At 40.1% G+C, this 5,770-nt stretch overlaps 1 pseudogene; it reads left to right on the top strand.

Annotated features, from left to right (window-relative positions):
- LOC102834552 overlaps positions 1 to 5,770 on the top strand; it is a 157,570-nt pseudogene that overhangs the window by 1,396 nt on the left and 150,404 nt on the right.

The raw sequence follows: 5,770 nt of genomic DNA, 5'->3' as shown, positions 1-5,770 counted from the left end.
TACCCTGTATATGGACATGTTGGACTACCCGGCTATGTAGCTAGCTCTGTATATAGACAAGTTGGACTCATCTGCCTTGTAGTAAGAACTCTGTATATGGAAATGTTGCACTAAACTGCCATGTAGCTAACTCTCTGCATATAGACAATTTGGACTCATCTGCCGTGCAGCTAGAACTCTGTATATGGAAATATTGCACTACTCTGCCATGTAGCTAGCTCTCTGTATAAGAACAATCTGGACTGGTCTGACATGTAGCTAGCTCTCTGTACATAGATATGTTGGAATGATCTGGCAAGTAGGTAGCTCTCTGTATATGAACATATTGACTTGTCTGCAATGTAGTTAGCTCTCAGTATATGGACATGTTGGAATCATTAGCCAGGTAGCTAGTAGTCTTTATATGGACATGATGGACTACTCAGCTATGTAATAAGCTCACAGTACATGTACACTTTGGACTCATCTGCCATGTACCTTGAACTCTGTATGTGGAAATGTTGCACTACTCTGCCATGTAGCTAGCTCTCTGTATATGGACATTTGGGACTTGTCTGCTATGTAGTTAGTTCTGTGAACATGGATATTATGGAATGATCTGCCAAGTAGGTAGTTCTCTGTATATGAGCATATTGGACTTGTCTGCCATGTAGCTAGATCTCATTATATTGACAAGTTAGACTCATCTACCTTGAAAGTAGTAATCTGTATATGGAAATGTTGCACTACCCTGCCATGTAGCTAGCTCTCTGTATATGGACATTTTGGACTCGTCTGCCATGTAGCTAGTAGCCTGTATATGGACATGTTGGACTGATCTGCCATGTAGCTAGATGTCAGTATATGGACATGTTAGACTCATCTGTCTTGTAGCTAGAACTCTGCATATGGAAATGTTGTACTACCCTATCATGTAGCTACCTTTCTGTATATGGATATTTTGTACTCATCTGCCATGTCATTAGCTCTCTGTATATGAACATATTGGACTTGTCGGCCATGTAGCTAGCTCTCAGTATATGGACATGTTGGACTCATTACCCAGGTAATTAATACTCTTTATATGGGCATGTTGGACTACTCTGCCATGTAGCTAGCTCTCAGTATATTAACACTTTGGATTCATGTACCATGTAGCTTGAACTCTGTATTTGGAAATGAAGCACTATTTTATGGGCATGTTGAACTACTCTGCCATGTAGCTAGTTCTCAGTATATGAAAACTTTGGACTCATGTGCCATATATCTTGAACTCTGTATATGGAAATGATGTAGTATTTTGCCATGTAGCTAGATCTCTTTATATGGCCATTTTTTTACTCATTTGACTGGAAGCTTATTCTCTGTGCATAGATATTTACGAATGATCTTCTATGTAGGTAGCTCTCAGTATACAGACATGTTGGACACATATGCCATGTAGCTAGAACTCTGTATATTCAATGTTGCAGTACCCTGCCATGAAGCTAGATCTCTGTATATGGATATTTTGGACTCATCTAACATGTTGCTAGCTCTCTTTGCTTGGATATTTTGGACTGATCTACCATGTACCTAGCTCTCAGTATATGGACCTATTGTATACATCTGCCATGTAGCTAGAACTCTGTATATGTAAATCTTGCACTATTCTGCCATATAGCTAGTTCTCTGTATATAGAGAAGTTGGACTCATCTGCCTTGTAACTAGAACTCTGTATATGGAAAGGTTGCACTACACTGCCATGTAGCTAGCTCTCTGTATATGGACATTTTGGACTCCTCTACCTTTTTGCTAGAACTCTGTATATGGAAATGTTGCACTACCCTGCCATGTAACTAGATCTCTCTATATGGACATTTTGGCCTCTTTTGCCTAGTAGCTAGAACTCAGTATATGGAAATGTTGCACTACCCTACCCTGTCGCTAGCTCTATGTATATGGACATTTGGACTCATATGCCATGTAGCTAGTATCCTGTATATGAACATGTTGAACTGATCTGCCATGTAGGTAGCTCTCAGTTAATGGAAACGTTGGACACATCTGCCATGTAACTAGAACTCTGTATATGGAAATGTTGCTCTATTCTGCCTTGTAGTTAGCTCTCTGTATATAGACAAGTTGGACTCCTGTGCCTTTTAGCTAGAACTCTGTATATGTAAATGTTGCACTACCCTGTCATGTAGCTAGCTCTCTGTATATGGATATTTTGTACTCGTCTGCCATGTCACTAACTATCTGTACATGGGTATGTTGGGCTGATCTGCCAAGTAGGTAACTCTCTAGATATGAACATATTGGACTTGTCTGCCCTGTAGCTAGCTCCCTATATATGTACATGTTGGACACATCTTCAATGTAGCTAGCAATCAGTATATGGACATGTTGGACACATCTGCCATGTAGCTACTACCCTGTATATGGACACGTTGGACTGATCTGCTATGTAGGTAGCTCTCAGTACATGGACACGTTGAACACATCTACCATGTAGCTAGAAATCTGTATATGGAAATGTTGCACTACACTGCCATGTAGATAGCTCTCTGTATATCGACATTTTGGACTCGTCTGCCATGGAGCTAGTAGATCTCAGTACTTTTATATGTTGTACTGATCTGCTAAGTAGGTAGCTCTCTGTGGATGAACATATTGGACTTGTCTGCCATGTAGCTAGCTTTCAATATATGTTCATGTTAGAATCATTAGCCAGGTAGCTAGTACTCTTTATATGGCCATGTTGGACTACTCAGCCATGTAGCTACCTCTCAGTATATGAACACTTTGGCCTCATCTGCCATGTAGCATGAACTCTGTATATGGAAATGATGCACTATTTTGCCATGTAGCTAGCTGTCTGTTTATGGACATTTTTTACTCATCTGACAGGTAGCTAGCTCTCTATGTACATGGATATTTTCAACTGATCTGCCATGTAGGTAGCTCTCAGTATATGAACACGTAGGAAACATATGCCATGTAGCTAGAACTCTGTTTATTTATATGTTGCACTACCCTGTCACATACCTAGGTGTCTGTTTATAGACATTTTGGACACCTCTGCCATGTAACTCGCTCTCTGTACATGGATATGTTGGAGTGATCTGCCAAGTAGGTAGCTCTCTGTATATAACATATTGGAGTTTTCTGCCATGTTGCTAGCTCTCAGTATATGGAATATGTTGGACTCATCTTCCATATAGCTATTACCCTGTATATGGACACGTTGGACTACTCTGCTTGTAGCTAGCTCTCAGTATATGGACACGTTGGACACATCTGCCATGTAGCTATAACTCTGAATATGGAAATGTAGAACTGCCCTGCCATGTAGCTAGTTCCCTGTATATGGTCAATTTGGACTCGTCTGCTTTGTAGTTAGCTCTTTGTACATGGATATGTTAGAGTGATCTGCCAAGTTGGTAGCTATCAGTATATGAACATATTGGACTTATCTGCCATATAGCTAGGTTTCAGTATATGGATATGTTGGTCTCATTAGCCAGGAACTAGTACTCTTTATATGGACATGCTGGACAACTCTGTCATATAGCTAGCTCTCAGTATATGAACACTTTGGATTCATCTGCTATGTAGCTTGAAGTCTGTATATGGAAATAATGCACTACTCTGATGTGTAGCTAACTCTCTGTATATCTACATTTTGGACGTGTATGATATGTCGGAAGCTCTCTCTGCTTGGATATTTTGGACCGATCTGCCATGTAGGGTGCTCTCAGTATATTGACAGGCTGGAAACATCTGCCATGTAGCTAGAATTCTGTATATGGAAATGTTGCACTACTCTGCCATATAGCTGGTTCTCTGTATGTAGATAAGTTGGATTCATCTGCCTTGTAGCTAGAAAGCTGTATATGGAAATGTACTACATTGCCATGTAGTTAACTCTCTATATATGCACATTTTGGACCCATCTGCCTTGTAGCTAGAACTCTGTATATGGAAATGTTGCACTAATCTGCCATGCAGCTAGATCTCTGTATAAGGACATTTGGATTCGTCTGCCATGTAGCTAGCTTTCTATCCATGGATATGTTGGACTGATCTGCCAAGTAGGTAGCTCTCTGTATAAGAACATATTGGACTTGTCTGCCATGTAGCTAGCTCTCAATATATGGACATATTGGACTCATTAGACAGTTAGCTAGTAATTTTTTTTTATGGACATGTTGGACTACTCTGCCATGTAGTTAGCTCTCAGTATATGGACACGTTGAACACATTTGCCATATAGCTAGAACTCTGTATTTGGAAATGTTACTCTACTCTGCCATGTACCTACTTCTCTCTAAATAGACAAGTAGGAATCATCTGCCTTGTACCTAGAACTCTGTATATGTAAATGTTGCACTACCTTGTCATGTAGATAGCTCTTTGTATATGGACATTTTGGACTCGTCTGCCGTGTAGCTAGCTCTCTGTATATGGATATGGTGGAATGCTCTGCTGAGTAATTAGCTCTCTGTATATGAACATACTCCACTTATCTGTCATCTAGCTAGCTCTCAGTATATGGACAAGTTTAACTCATCTGCCATATAGCTAATACCCTGTATATGGACATATTGGACTGTTCTGTCATGTAGTTAGCTCTCAGTATATGGACACGTTCGACACATTTGCCATATAGCTAGAACTCTGTATATGGAAAGGTTGCTATACTCAGCCATATAGCTACTTCTCTGTATATAGAAAAGTAGGAATCATCTGCCTTGTAGCTAGATCTCTGTATATGTAAATGTTGCACTAAACTGTCATGTAGATAGCTCTCTGTATATAGAAATTTTGGATTCTTTGGCTGTGTATCTAGCTCTCTGTACATGGCTATGTTGCACTAATCTGCCAAGTAGGTAGCTCTTTGTATATGAACATATTGGACTAGCCTGTCATGTGATTAGCTCCCAGTATATAGTCATGTTGGACGCATCTGCAATGTATCTAGTGCTCAGTACATGGACATGTTGGACTCATCTTCCATGTAGCTAGTACCTTGTATATGGACATGTAGACTGATCTACCATGTAGGTAGATCTCAGTATATGGACACATTGGACACACCTGCCATGTAGCTAGATCTCTGTATATGGAAATGTTGCACTACTCTTTCATGTAGCTAGGTCTACAAGTTGGACTCATCTGCCTTGTAGCTAGAACACTGTATATGGAAATGTTGCACTACACGGCCATGTAAATAACTCTTTGTATATGGACAATTTGGACTCGTCTGCCAGGTAGCTACCTCTCTGTACATGGATATGTTGGACTGATTTTCCAAGTAGGTAGCTCTCTGTATATGAACATATTGGACTAGTCTGCCATGTAGCTAGCTGTCAGTATATGAACATGTTGGAGTCATTAGCCAGGTAGCTAGTAGTCTTTATATGGACATGTAGAACTTCTCTACCAAGTAGATAGCTCTCAGTATATGAACACATAGGACTCATCTGTCATGTAGCTTGAACTCTTTATATGGAAATTATGTACTATTCTGCAATGTAGCTAGCTGCCTATATATGGACATTTTGGACTCATCTGCCATGTAGCTTGCTCTCTGTGCATGCATATTTTTGACTGATCTGCCATGTAGGTTGCTCTCAGTATATGGACATGGTGGAGAGATCTGCCATGGAGCTAGAACTCTGTATTTGGAAATGTTACACTACAATGCCATGTAGCTAGATCTCTGTATATAGACGAGTTGGACTCATCTGCCTGGTAGCTAGATCACTGAATATGTAAATGTTGCACTACTCTGTCGTGTAGCTA

Source organism: Chrysochloris asiatica, unplaced genomic scaffold (genome assembly GCF_000296735.1).
Source record: "Chrysochloris asiatica unplaced genomic scaffold, ChrAsi1.0 scaffold00448, whole genome shotgun sequence".
NCBI classification, from domain to species: Eukaryota; Metazoa; Chordata; class Mammalia; order Afrosoricida; family Chrysochloridae; genus Chrysochloris; species Chrysochloris asiatica.
The sequence above is the reverse complement of the archived record's forward strand: the minus strand, read 5'-3'. Positions and strand labels throughout refer to the sequence as shown.